The sequence below is a fragment of the Erigeron canadensis genome, chromosome 3 (assembly GCF_010389155.1).
Source record: "Erigeron canadensis isolate Cc75 chromosome 3, C_canadensis_v1, whole genome shotgun sequence".
NCBI lineage: Eukaryota > Viridiplantae > Streptophyta > Magnoliopsida > Asterales > Asteraceae > Erigeron > Erigeron canadensis.
In genome coordinates this window covers 5249760-5265944 of record NC_057763.1, presented here as the reverse complement: position 1 = coordinate 5265944, position 16185 = coordinate 5249760, and the positions used below count along the sequence as shown (strand labels likewise).

Genomic DNA, 16185 nt, shown 5'->3' with positions numbered 1-16185 from the left:
ATACCACTTTTAAGTCCCAACTCAAGAGATGGTACTAACTGAAGACACCTCTATGTCAATGGTGAGAGTTCTTTGCAATATAAACACTGAACTGGAGACGACCAGTTACAGTGATTGTATACCAAGTCCTTGAATAGATTACTTAGTAGGTGACAAAGAGAAAGACAATGCAATAAGTAAGTAAGTATACTAAAATGAAATGGTGAGACCAAGTTGTAATTTTCAAATGTATTTTATTTATTGGTACTAAATAAAATAAAAGGTTGTTGTGGAACCAAGATAATACATAAATGTAAATATCCTAACAACCTATGAAATACAAATGATCTATACTAGGAAATTCTCTTTTAACAATCGAAACACTTAAAGTTGTGAAGTGTTCCCTTTTACGATTGAAAGAATATTGCACAAGTACACCAAGAATATTGCAAAAGTCTGAATATGCAAAGTTATATTCTTGTTGTGCAAAGACCTCTATTTATAGACAAAGTTGGCATTGGGAATCCAACTTTGTCGTATAAATATGGTTGACAACATTTAAGGAAACTAAGTGAGTTCCTTTGAAATGCTTGATAAGGTAAGTCAAGACATTACTTTATCTAACCTGCTTTATGCACTTTTGTACTTTAATCATAGACAAATGATATTGTCTGTATAAAGCTGCATAAAGCAAAAAGGTCTTCCTCGTAAACAGTGTAAAGCATTGTAAAGGCTTTAAACTGATATTCTCCAGTTTCGATCTGAGTAGAATGCCAACTGGGCTTCGCTGCCATTGTCATTATCTATCTTCCATTTGTTGTCTTTGACGTCACTTGGAATGTCTTCAGTTCTAATCAAATGTCAACTGGAGGAAGTCTTCAGTTGCATAAACTGTACGTTGCAACTGGACTTCAATATATTTCTGGACAAATCTTCTGGTCTCCAGATCCAACTGGAGACTGGCCAGTTTGGACGAAACTGGTTCTAACAGAACCTGTAAGAACATGAAAGCATAATTGCTCTTGATTTCGGGTTCCCATAACAAGGTGATTGAGTAATAATGGGATGAGTAATTTGGCTGGAACATGATGCATGAATTTGAGAGGAATACCCACATGAACTTTTGGGTTTATTATGTACTGGGATTAACCTTAACTTAGGGTTAATTACCCTCTATTTATAATAAGAGTAATTTCACATTCAACCCTTTAGTATTTACATATTCAACCCTTCTGGTGTTTAATGTGTGTACCATTAGTCCTCTGAGTTACAATCACCTAATGGGAAACCCTATACTACGTCTCTAAGAGTAAATACACCTATGATATATTTAGTTAGACATAGGGGGATTTTAGTTATCGTCAATTATCATATCAGGAATGATACATGATCAATGACGGTCACACTAACGTGGTTCCAACATTCTCCCACTTGACCAAGCGATCATTTATCTATGAGTATTCAAATAAGTTCCGAAATAATACTCATTTTGTTTTAAACCGAAATCATAGCCAATAAGTACAGTCGTAGAGAAGAACATCAACTCAGGACCCCCACTAGTCAAACAATGACTCAAATTTAAAACTAATAAGCAATGATCAATTGACTAAGACAAATTTTGTTATATATTGTCTTTACACTGTTATGAGCTCGAAGTGTAACTAATAGACAAACAAAATCTGAATAAGGAGGAAAATTTTTCATTAACATAATAATAATGACCAATAAGTACAACATGCTATCATAATGGGTCTTTTAGTAAGCCTCATCTTCGACACGTGTCCTACGAAGATTTTAGGATGAAGACCTTCGGTCATTGGATCCATTAGCATATTTATGTGTACTTATGTACTCAATACAAAGAACATTTTCCTCAATCCGTTCACATAAAATAGATACTTTGTATCGAGATACATCTCAGCGCCAATTGAACTGTTACTGTTCAAAGAATTATGGTAGCCGAGTTATCACATTAAAGCTTCAATGGTCGAATAATAAAGTTGACGACTTTCGAGTCCACTGACCAGGTTCTTTAACAAAATCTCATGACATGAAATTATGAACGTTCAGACATCATGGTAGACGTTGCAGTCAGTTTCTACTTATGACTCCGTCATAAGATAGGTTTGCCAGCTAATCATAAATATACATTCAGAAGTAGATTTCTTATTGGAATTAGAACATCCCACTACTTCTAAGTTGTCACCTCTCCTATAAGTTAATATGTAGTCTTTAGTCCTTTCCAGATATCATAGAACCTTTTTAGCCATTTTCCAATATGCTAATCCGGGATTATATACTTAACTCCCAAGCATACCGGCAATATGAGCGATATCTAGACGAGTACAGACTTGAGCGTACATAATGCTCTCAACTACTTACAAGTAAGGTATCATCCTCATTTGCTACTTATTAATCTCAATGTTCGGACTTCGGAAACAATCACATACGTCTCCTTTTTACTAATAGATCTATATTGGGTGTGTAGCGTTGCAAGTTATTGCGTTCTAAGATGTGTTCAATATAAGTCTTTTGAGAAAGAACTAGAACATCATTACGCCTATCCAGATGTATTTCGATACCTGTGACATTAAAGGCATCACCGAGATCTTTTATGTCAACATTCTGCGAAAAATAAACGCTTCGACTTACGCAACATATCCAAGTTGTTACTTGCAAGTATAATATCATTCACGTGCAAAACAAGGATTGTAAATTTACTCCCACTGATCTTGAGATTAGTGCATTAATCCACTTGATTCTTCAGGAAAGTCTTGTCCTTTTATGACTTCATTAATCTTAAGGTTCCATTTTAGTGATGCTTGCTTCAACTTGTATATGGACTTATTCAACTTGTGGATCATGTGCTCTTTACTTTATGGAACTTCAGGTTCACATGTATCCGTCTTAATGCAAGTTTGCATTCTGGAAAGTGGTATTGACATCCATCTAATGTAACTCTAACTCATAATAAGTTACGAATGCCATGATGATCCTTAAGGAATCTTTATGAGACAGAAGATAAGGTCTCTTGATAATCGATTCTTTATATTTGAGTAAAGCCTTTCACAATCAGTTTTGCCTTATAGCGTTTGACGTTATCATTCTGGTCTAATTTGGTTTTGAAGATCCACTTACAACTTATAGATTTGGATCCTTCAAGAAATTCAACCAAGTCCCAAACGTCATTATGCTATATGGAATTAAGCTATTAAATCATGGCTTCATTCCACTAAGTGACATGATCGCTATTAATGGCTTCTTAATAAGAGGTAGGATCAGTAAGTTTTCCAATGTCCTCAACTTCAGTTATGAAATCATCAAAGTTATGGTCTTGTGTGACCTAGATAATCTCATGAGTTGATTTTCAGGTTTAGTAAGGAAGATGCTTTAGCATTATTAATAAAATGCTTTTAACATTAGTAGTATGATTCAAAGGATTAGGTTTTTGATTTGATTAGGAGAAAGTGGATCAGTGATATTAGGAGCAGCGTTGGGTACAAGAGGAGTTATCGGAGGAGTAATGATAACCGACTAGTGGTTCCCCCCGCTTCTTGTACCTCCTACAAATCTTAAGTTCTGATTTGTCGTGCTCCCACTGATCTCTTAGTGTAACATCCCGAACTTTTCGTGTTTGACTATTTGACCATTCGTTAGTTAACGTTAGGTTCGTCAAGTAAATGTGTGTTATATGTGATTATATGATTCAATGCTTATGTATTTAATATGAATATGTCAATGTGATGTTTAATGAGAGTAATCAAAGTGACGTTAAGTAATTAAGTGCTTGTTAGATCGTTAAGACTCCCGGTAAAAGGTAAGCTAAGAAAGTGAAGTTTATAAGTTGAGGGGTCCCAAGTGTAACATAATGGGCTGATGGCCAGGGGTTAGTAAGCAATTAGGAAGCCCTAATTATCACAAAAGCTGCTGCAATGTGTGTGTGAGAACCCCCAGCCGATCTCCCTCCCTTTCCAAGAGAAAATTCAACCGTTTTGTGCCGTTTCAATCGAGTTTTGTTAAGATCTTGAATCCCCTAAGTCTTCCACAGGTATTATAGGTAATATTCTCCTTGAAATCTGATCTTATGAGTCATAGATGAGTATTCAATCCAGGCCATGGGGTTTGGGTTGGGTTAATTGATTAAACGGTTACCGATTCCATGTTATTCGGGTGATTTAATGATTGATTTATGTGGTAAATGATTCAAGAATTAATTGGTGTTTTCAATGAGTGATTTTGGTCTTATTTTAAGTGTATTTGATGTTCATAAGACCTGGAGATGTGTTAAAGTCGTTTGGGATGTGTTTGGTTAGGTTTTGGGGTTGTTTTTCACGACTGGTCGTCGTAACTTCCGTTACGGTTGTGTAACTCCCGTTACCTGGGTAACTGCGATAACACCCCCACTGTAACTCCCGTTACAAATTTTTGTAACTCCCGTTAGGGACTGATTTTGTTAACATTTATAAACGACCATAACTTTTGAACCGTAACTTCGATTTTGACAAATAAGCTATCCATGGAACCGTGAGAGAGTCTACTTTCTAATGGTTATGCTTTTAAAAGATGATGATGATTTCAAGTGTTCAGAAAGGTTAAGTTAGTGAGTGAATGTCGAGTTTCGTCGAGTTATGTAAGTTCTAAAGCATTAATCGAACCTCCAATGCATCAAGTCTTGTCGTGGGTCATGTTTATAGGTTTCGAGACCTGAGTTATGACCATAAGTAAGTGGGTATTTTATTAGCTCATTATGTCGTTTAATGATTATAGGTAGTCGGAATACTTGCAAAGCTCGGTAACTTACGTTATCATTTCTTGTGCACTCCATTGAGGTAAGATACACTACTTTGACACGCTCAGGGTTCAACAAAAACATAGTTTTCATATAATAACTTCCCCAAATGGTATCTTTTTTGCTTATGGGTATTCGGGATTATACGGGAGGTGATATGGGCTATGTAGATGCATATTGAAGCCTGAAATGCTACCCCATAGATATGTGACGTTATGATATGATATGAAATGCTTTGAGTTGTTATGAAATACATAATGAAATGAACTATGTTATGCAATGAAAGATGATATGTAACGATATGTTATGAAATGTCATGCAATGATATGAGATGTAACGATATGCTATGAAATGATATGTAATGTCTTGAGATGAACTGAAATGTGATATATGTTGATGATATGTGAAATGTGCATGATTACATGGCTTGTTCATCTAGTTCACTAGACTTATTCAGTTGCCATGACACGTGCACGTTTAAGGGCCCAAACGTAAAAGATGATATGTGATGATGTTTAGGTAACGTGGACACCTAAACTATATGTGATGAAAACCGAGCTCGTATATGATATGAAAGTATTAAGCTTAACCCGTACTTGCCCTTGCCTGGTGAGTGCGTATATGGTTGCTTGGGTGGCTCCTTGCAACGTAATTACGTGGTTTGAGTATCTCCGGGTGGAGTGATTACCCACTAATGTCTTTGAACATACGGACTACTCCTTGATTGGCTTGCCATTCCTTAACGACATTGATGGACCGCTGAAAAGCTTATCTATCCAGTCAGGTGTGAGGTTTCCTGTTAGGTCCTATGACCGCCTACACACAAACTTACACCTTATATGTGATGAGTGACTTATGCCACGCCTAATGTAAGTGACTTATGTCACACTATACGATGATGCTTATATGATATATGTGAAGTAAAAGATGACTAGGCACATCTAGGATGATCCAACCTATTATGATGATGTTTAATGCGATGATATGTTGTGGATGATGTGATGCTTTGATGTTATATGTGCCTTAATGATTTAATATGACATTTATATAATGTTTTAAATGGACAAACGTTTTATAAACTTTGTGTTATCTTACTTAGCTAATTCGTTAGCTAACACTTGCTCTTTTAAAATGTGTTATTCCCTCAGGTCCAACATTAGTGAGCAGGTAGATGTAAGAAGACGTGAGGCACGGGTAGATGATCTTGAAGCTGGCTATAGTTTACCCATAGTGGCTGCTCGCTTTAGACATTTTCTTTATGTTTAGATAAAAATGACTTGTATTGATACTGTAGTCGGTTGTTTAATGTTGGGCAACCGATGGGTTTCCATTTGAACTTATTTTAATGATATGGCTAGTAACACCATTTAATGAATAAACCAAACAGATTTTGTTGGTTTGGACTTTTAAAGTTTACTTCCGCTTTCTTTTGACGCTGTCAGGCGAAAGTTTTTGGAAATCCATGTTTTTAAATAATGGGTGTTACACTTAGTTCTCATGAAATGTGACATACTGCGTGTCAATAATGCTAGTAGAGTAGGAAAGACAATAAAACTAATAACCGATAAAGAAACAGGTAAGAGATTTAGGATCCAGTTTCTTTAAGTTAGGGTTATAGAGTTATGCTTTGGCAGAATAACCTCATACGTTCATATATTTTAGACTCAGTTTCTTTTCTGTTCAGGAGTCTTAAGGACAGATACTAATGGAACTCTTATTGAGTATACGAACAGCTGTACGTAAGGCCTAAGTCTAAAGGAAAGTAGGTAAGTTAGTGTTGACAAACATACTTTTCACCATGTTCATTAAGGTTCTATTTCTCCTTTTAGCAACATAATTTCGTTGAGGAGAACCAACCATGGTATATTAGTTACTTATGTCATGTTCCTTTCAAAAGTTATGGAAAGGATTAAGAGCTTAACCAATATCAATATGTCAACCATAATACTCACCTCCTCTATCTGATCTCACAACTTTTATTTTATGATCAAGTTGGTTTAAAACCAAAGTTATAAGATTAATAAAAGTCTTTAAGGGTTCAGATCAGACATAGGTGCATATAATGTGAATAATCGTTAATGATTCTAATAAATGATGCATGGATGTGGGATAGGGGTCACTAACATCATAGTGAATTATTTCCAACAAGTTGGAACTTCTAGTGGCTCCTTTCTTAATCCCTTAAGCTATTGAATACATGTTTCAAAATCACAAAAGTCAAGAGAATGTAATATTCCATCCTTTACGAGTCGTATCATGCAAACTCGTTATATGTGGCCAAGATTTTTATGCCACATTATTTTGGAATTCTCTAATTATTTAGGTGATTTTGTCTTTGTTTTAATTATGTCATCAATATTAGGATACAACAAAGACTGTGAGAAATTATGATCTAGTTCTAACTTACACAACAATTCATCAAAGAAACTATGACCAAGAAATTCATTATTATGAGTAATGGCAATCTCGTCGTAACCATGAATTAATGCATAAATTTCAAGGTGTTAGACTAGAAAAAATAGACACAATGTTCCGAGAAATTCTCGGTACACATAAGATATCCACTAGTCTAATACACTTTCAAGTGTTTATATGTAAATCATAAGTCTCCATGGTTTCGACATATAAGAGATCAACCCTGCCAACTCTAAGCTTTCTTTGGTCATTTGATAGCTTCTGGTTTGTATGGAACTCCCTTATAGAGTTGATAACATGAATCATAGAACTAGAATCACTCACACATGTATTAGAAGATACATTAAACATAAAAGAATAAAATATTACATGAAATAAGTAACCTTTCTTAGCTAGCAGTTCCTTGAAATTAAGGCAATCTGGGCACAATGAGAATTTATAGTTAAGATTGCTACTCAAGGACTTAAAGCTAGAGGCAATAGCACCATGATTATCCTTTTGAACTTTATGTGCAGTATTATTATTATCATATCTTTCCTCTTAATGGAATTAGCAGTGGTAGTAAGGTGAACACTTTAGGTTGGCCCAACTTAAGACAAACATTTTCTTGCACACACATTGCATTTAGTTCACTCATCGACCAATTATCCTTCATAGCGCTAAAGTTATTTTTTTTTGAAGGTGTCAAAATGAGCATGCAATGAGGTCATTAGAAAATGCACAAGAAAATTGTCAAAGACTTCCATTTTAGGACTCTTAAGCTTATGAATCATGTTAGTCATATTCATTATGTGTTCACAAATACTGCTATTTCCTGTATTCTTAAGCTACTTGCATACGCTTTATACATTCCCTCAGATACTTTAATTGATTAAGTTCCTGACCATCATTAGTGACAAGTGATTCGCCTTATCCCACTTTTTCAAATTCGCTTTTTGAGCTGCGAAAAAGTTAGCAGTAATAGCAGTGGGTTCATTATGGCGAATGACATAGTCAAGGTCTAGCATCTTCAAAGTTAGAGGTAATTAATCCTTTCATAAAGCAAAGTTTGCACCAATAAGTGACTTAATGCCTAAGTTAGGTACCACAGTGGAAATAAGGAGGATGTCAATTTATGATACAAGTAATAGAAGATTATTAAAGTAATGCCTAAAACTAAGGGCAATAAGATTATAGTGACATAATTAGCTATCTAAGGCAGACTAAGCAATATCTATAAAACTAATGGAACTAAAGTAATGCCTAAACTTAACTAAGGGCTAATAATAATGTTCCTTATAATAACATAATTAGATATCCAAGGCTTATTAAGTAATGTCTCTAAATGTAATGGAACTAACGTAATGCCTAAATACGTAAGAGGCTAAAGTAATGTTCCTAAAAGTAATGAGACTAAGACCATTATACTAATGAAGCCAGTGATAGGTAACCTATTGTAAACACCAAAACAATAAGTTGACATAAGGCTCTACTTAGATTTACATCACCTTTGGGCAGAAGTAACTAATATCTAAGTTACACATGAGTATTAGGGTCATGCGGCACAACGCTTATCTTTTGACCTTTGGGCACAAAATTAAGAATCGTGTATTTTATGCATGAAAAAATATTCCTTCTAGCACACAAAGTGTATTAAATCACCTTTGGGTAGAATCAATATACTTAGTGTTCATTATCCAAAAGGAAAAGAACGCACCATGAGAATCATATTTGACCTTTGGGCACAAATGATGAAACCATGTACATTAGTGCGAAGCCCCCACACATTACAGGGGTCCGGGGGCAGCGCCCCTGGGAGCGGGGTCCAAGGGGCGGCAGTAAAGTGCGGGGTCCAACGGGCAGAGCCCCTGGCTGGGATTGAGCTAAATTTTTACCTCAATGATTTTTACCCTTAAAGTGCGGGGTCCAAGGGGCGGTAGCCCTTGGCTGGGGTCAGTGCGACCAAAAATTTTTACCCTTAAAGTGCTATGGTAAAAATGTCTCAGAAAAAATTATTTTTGAAAAATTAGAGACAAATTCAACCACAAAACTATAGGGTAAAATAGTAAGCACGAACACATTCATCAGCTAAGATCTTCTTTAGTATAACACGAACTTAAGTAATAACTTGTGATCAAGTAAGCACAAAGTTAGGTAATAGTTCGTGATAACATAAGCACGAAGACATCAATTAGTCGTGACGACAAAAGCACGAAGATATCTGTAAGCATGAGGATATCATAAAGTCGTGCTGCACGAAGGTGTCATTAACTCGTGATGACGTAAGCACGAGGTTGTCATTAGTTCGTGTATGAAATTAAGCTGAAGTTCGTGGTGACATAAGCATAAGTTCGCGATGACGTAAGCGCGAGTTAGAGATGACGTAAGCGCGAAAATGAGCAGAAGGCATGATGACGTCAGCACGAAGATGACGTCAGCGCGAGGATGACGTCAGCGCGAAGTGAACATTAGTCCGTGATGACGTCAGCACGAAGTTCGTGTGACGTCAGCACGAAGTTCGTCTTCTGCAGATTTTTAGTTCGCGAAATTCATCAAATTCGAACCAAATCATGACTTATAGCTCGTAACGCGGCTCTGATACCACATGTTGGAATAAACATGATTCGATTCGAGTGATATAACATCCCCAATCGTCCTGTGGAACCTGTAAGAACATGAAAGTATAATTGCTCTTGATTTCGAGTTCCCATAACAAGGTGATTGAGTAATAATGGGATGAGTAATTCGGCTGGAACATGATGCACGAATTTGAGAGGAATACCCACACGAATTTTTGGGTTTATTATGTATTGGGATTAACCTTAACTTAGGGTTAATCACCTTTATTTATAATGAGAGTAATTTCACATTCAACCCTTTAGTATTTACACATTCAACCCTTCTGGTGTTTAATGTGTATACCATTAGTTCTCTTAGTTACAATCACCTAATGGGAAACCCTATACTATGTCTCTAAGAGTAAATACGCCCATCATATATTTACTTAGACATAGGGATTTCAGTTATCGTCAATTATCATATCAGGAATGATACATGATCAGTAACGGTCACACTAACGTGGTTCCAACATGTTAAACATATGTATATAAACTTGCTTTCTGGGTGTAAAAAAATAAAAAATAAAAATAAAAAATCAAATATACATTATTAGTGAAAAATGCAAAATAAGATCAGTTTACTAGAAAATAATTCCAAAGTTCAATACCTAAAAAACGAAATTAGTCAAATAAAATCAGTTGTATATTTTGAGTTTGTTCATCATATAATTTGTTATACCTTGATTATAACAAAGGAGAAATATGTAAAGCAGAAAAAAAAAACCCAAAAGTTTTGTAACCAATTGACCAAATAAAAATATTTCTTTTGTTAACTAGTATAGTAGTAGTGTCTTGAGGGCATTAACATGCATTAAATGAACTTAATATTTTTTAAACAATGAATAAAACATTTATGATAGGCTACAAGATTTTACTATATGCATCAACTTTTTTAACGTTTGCTTCTCGTCCCATTTATCGGTGTATGTCTGTTGGGTAGAATGGCATTCGAATTTTCAAAGAATCATGTAGATAAGAAAACTCCCTCATAACAATTATGAATGCATTAAACAATACGATAATTAATAAGAGTAAATCTTGTCCTCAAGAGTGGAAACTTTTTTAGACCCAAAATCCTTATAAGAAGACTAGTGAGATATTTACCTCAATGATTATATGCATCAATAATTTGCCCATCATTTCCCAATAAAAAAACATAGCTATCAAAAATGCAATTCAATGGTTTTTGGTGTTTAAATACAAAACTTGTAGAACTTACAAAAGTAATATATTGATATTGTATTATTTTGATTAATGGTTGGTTGTTTTAATGTAACAAGTAACGATTAAATAAAAAATTTGCCGATACATAACTTATATATGTAATTTCTATCACGACTCGAAATTTATAATATTTCAATTTCCTTGATAAGATTCAATATCTTTTTGGAGTTTCAATTGGAATCAACATAGACCATTTCTAAGTAGGATCCACTTAATAGCTGTGTAGGGTCTTCGATTAATTTGATTTTGATCATTTTATTAATTTGTCAATTAAATTTAAATACAGCTAGTGGTTCCATCAATTTCAATTTCAATTCATATCATATATTATATTATTATATATGATATATATAACAGTCACAATAAAAAAATATTTAATTTTTATAAAATATCATAAGACTTAATTATAAACGATTGGTTTAATTTTTTAACAATAAATGGTGAATTGACCTCTTCAGTTTTAAAGATTTAATTAGTCAACCCAGCTAATTTGATCCACTTATTATTAATTTTGAGTTTGATCATTAGAGATGAGAAGTCATAAGATTTATTCATCCGAATACTTATAACGACTTATGGTCAATACCTCGTTGTTTAATATACGTTCAAGGTTTCACCATTATAAGGTGAGGTTTCCCTGATATCGAAATCCCGACTTAATGTTCTGGGAAAAAAAATTATAAGAACTTTTAGACACCATAAATTCATATTCATGTGATGGTCAGATGCACTCTCAGTTTTACTCAAGGTCCTGAGTTTGATTTTTCGGGATGACAAGTCTTTATCGAATACTTGTAATGACTCATGGTTAACATATCCTTGTTTAGGGTACGTTCAAAGCTTTACCATCATAAAGTGAGGTTTCCTTAATGTTATATCCTTACTTAATATTTGAAGAACAATATATTTTTTGGAAGAACTTTTAGACACCATAAATTGATATTCATAGGAACAAAGATATGTTTGTGTTGTCCTCGCTTAATATTTTATAATACCCAAGACATAGCTAAAAGTGATTATGTATGGGTTACTTATATTATAACCTAGATTTGTCTTAGCAATATATCATGAACAACAAAATGTTTATATGATATCTAACTTGAAAATGATATATCTTTGTGAAAAGAAAAAAAAATAACAGTATGCTTGTGATATTTGATTAAATCAATATAGAAAATTAAAGGATTACTTTTGACATATTATAATTACATCAAAAAGACTTTTAAAAAGATACATTAAAAAGATTGATCATTTCCTTAAGACTTTATGGGTTCTAAATTTTCTATGCTTCGACAGTAGGATCTATCATATATGCGGTAAGATGCACTAGACCTGATGTTGCGTTCGCGCTAAATATAGTTAGCCACTAGCAGCAAAATCCCGAAGAGGATCATTGGACTGCTGTAAAGAACATTCTTAAGTACATGCGTGCTACTAAAGAAATGTTTTTGGTGTATGGAGGAAATCCCGATGCTGAGCTTAAAGTCACTGGATATTGTGATGCTGGATTTCAGACTGATAAGGATTATACAAAATCTCAGTCAAGGTATGTCTTCATTTTAAATGGAGGTGCTGTAGATTGGAAGAGCAATAAGCAATCTACCGTTGCTATGTCTGCTACAGAGTCTGGGTATATAGCTTCTTCAGATGCGGCCATGGAAGTTGTCTAGATCAGAAAGTTATTTTGAGAACTTTTTTTTTTTGCGAGAACCTTTTAGAACTTTTCAAATCAAGTCTAACCGATGATTGTTCTTTACATGAAAACTGTTTTTTGAGCTGAATAACTTATGTGTAATTTTGAATTTTATAATTGTGTAGAGCATGGATTATCATCCGTTATACAATTATGTGGAGATTTGGATTCTTGATCACATGTGCACGAATATTGCTATGTGATTCAAAACAATATTCGTGCACATGTAATCAAGAATCCAAATCTCCACATAATTGTATAACGGATGATAATCCATGCCTCCACACAATTATAAACTTCAAAATTACACATAAGTTATTCAGAAAACAGTCAAAAAATAATTTTCATGTAAAGAACAATCATCGGTTGGGCTTGATTTGAAAAGTTCTCAAAGGTTCTCGCAAAAAAAAGGGTTCTCAAAATAACTTTTCACTTACCCTATATATATATATATATAGGAAAAGTGAAGGTGGTGCTGTTAGGCACCTAAGTTGGGTGAAATCCCCATCACATACTAACTTTTTAATCCATAAATATATAATATATGAATAAATAATGGGTCTAACAAAACCACTTTCACTTCCCCCCATATATATACATATATATATATATATATATTATGGGTAACAATCCGATAAGAACACTTTTAAGATAAAAACCAGTGAGAACATGGATACGAATGGAATTTGCTTACCGGCAGTTTATTCGTTTATTTTATTCCCATAACTAATTAGGAAAATATTTTGAATGCAGAAACCGATTGATAATGCATCCGTAATAAAAGTGCATCCGTAACTATTTTATGTTATCTACATTTACAATACCGAAATTTCAATGACAAATTCGTCAAATAAACCTTTAATATTTTTAATATTAAACAAGAATTGATCATGCATCCATAATAAAAGTGCATCCGTAAATAGTTTATGTTATCTACATTTACAATATCGATCGATAATGCATCCATAATAAACTTGCAACATCCATGCTAAACTTGCATCCGTAACTATGTTATCTACATTTAGAATACCGAAATCTCAATGACAAATTCATCAAATAAACAAGAATTGATGGTCGATGGATGCACTATGGGTTTGCACGGTTGCACTTTTTAATATTTTTTTGTTTTCAAAAACTTTTCATTAGTAGACAAAACATAAGAGTGAGAATGTTCATAAAATCAATCTTTTCAGCATGTAGTGCATAAGGATGCATTTGACTTTACTGAAACAACACGACTCCATTTAGGGAAAATCAAGAAATTTTTTTTTTCTATAAAAGATGCGCTGCATGTTTTTATACATGCGCCGCATTTTTCATCAGACCTGAAATATATGCCGCATGTACAAAAACATGCGCCGCATTTTTTTCACAGTAGACACCTAAATTTCAGACTTTCAAAAATGCGCCGCATGGACCAAAATATGCGCCGCATAATTATACCTGACAGAAATAAACTCAATTTTGACACTTAACTCATCTTGTAACTTTTCCAATTCAAATCTAAACTTCATAACACAACATTTCTGAGTTCAAATAAGTATTTGACACATTTGCAAACATAGCCATAATATCCATTTTAACCAACTTCCGCATACACAACCAAATGGGTCGTTTACCCATTTTGACGCTTTTTGAGTCAACAAAACATGTTTATAACCATAAGACCATACATACTTCGATTTTGTAGAAATGTACCAAACAAAACTTTACCAAGATGACCAAATGTACCAAGAACAACTTTACCACCAAACAAATGTATCAAGAGCCATGAACGAGGTGGGATGACTAGGTTTCTATCAAAATACCATCTTCCGCAAATGGTCATAATACCTTCAACCTACTAGCAACTTCAAGTCCAAAACTCCAATCAACTAATCACTAGTTCCTTCTTCCGGAACCACCTATATAAAGGTAAACAACTAAAAAGGTAAGTTAACGCTTAGTGAATACATTCATATACAATTACACACATAATGAAATCAATACATGAAAACCATATCATAGGTTTAATACATCACAATATCATCTCAATCATGCTCACAATTATACTACCAAGTAATGTATGAGAACATAGAACAATCTTACAAATAAACCAAGTCATTCCATGCGCAACCACGTTGTCATACCTCGTAAAGTTCATCAACAATACACCTACCGACATACCAAGGATTGTATACACTACGATATTACACAAATACAAAACATGTAACTCCATACTATCAAGTATTCACTTCAAATATGTTATTTAACAACCAATTCACGTTGCCATACCCCGTGTGGTCTTACATCACAAGCCATACTCCCCGTATGGTCTTCCCATGATTAGCCATACCCCGTATGGTCTTTTCATGATTAGCCATACCCCGTATGGTCTTATACCATACGCCATACCCCGTATGGTATTAATCCCATCAAAACATAATTATGGTCTCCCTCCCCGTCATTCATGTGATTGACCCAATATGTATATAATCATGTATAAATGTACTCACCTTAAAGACGAATAACCAAGCCCATGATGACCACAAGAACACACATTATTGCTTTCAACCTAGCAATAATCACAATATGCATATAAGGTCAACTAACCATATATTACTAACATCGCTAGCATTCTTTCACCCATTTGGTTCCCACTATGTCATTGAGTTGGTTCATTTAAAATTTCATCATGTAAACATAATCATTACAACTTGATCATTTTAAAGTTCATCATCAAAATTATCACTTTCATTATTTGACTATGAAAGTCATTACAAAGTTAAATACCCATTTATCCAAAATCCCCAAATTATTACATCAAGAACCCTAATTTACACAATCAAAATCAATATAAGTACCTTCAATTTGAGATGAAAATTAACTAGATGATGTCATGCAATCACACACTCAATTCTTTCTCTTCTTTTCTTCTTTATGCTTAAACCAAAAACCCCTAAATCAATTGGATTCTAAGAACCCTAGTTTCTCAATGAACAATCAATCACACCATACCTCAACGATTAATAACACGATGAGAAGATGAATAAAAACTAGCTTTTCTTCTTTTCTTTCTTCTAATTTTTGGCCCTCACACCTCCACCACACTCAAAACCATCAATTTCAATTACTAGTAACTTGAAGTTATTATTATTACTTGAAAGATTTAATTCTTGATGATAACAAGAAACATACTCTTATGGAGAATTTGAGATGAAAAAGAATTGAAATTAGGTAAGGAGTGGAAGAGTGGAATTATGAGTCACAATGGAAAGAGATGGTTGTCATATTTCTTTTTATGGCACGCCTCCTTCTAAATTAAAGTGGGTAATATACCTGCTAGCCACTAAGGTTCCAACTAATTTAACTTCATATCTCAAATTTAAATACTAGGTTACTATTCTAAAGTCAAAACTCCATTTAAAAAATACTAAATTTATGTTTTAAAATATTTGGGGTGTTACATATACTGTACTTTATCAGTTATAGGGACATTAAAGTATCGA

General features: G+C 34.0%; 1 long non-coding RNA gene across 1 annotated transcript; it reads right to left on the bottom strand.

Annotated features, from left to right (window-relative positions):
* Nucleotides 1-14131: 14131 nt before the first annotated feature.
* On the bottom strand, nt 14132-15870 carry LOC122594551. The gene is made up of 3 exons (XR_006323033.1): nt 15541-15870; nt 15193-15251; nt 14132-14601 (listed from the first exon to the last, which is right to left on the bottom strand). It is a non-coding gene; the product is annotated as an uncharacterized LOC122594551 (long non-coding RNA).
* Between the last annotated feature and the right edge of the window lie 315 nt (nt 15871-16185).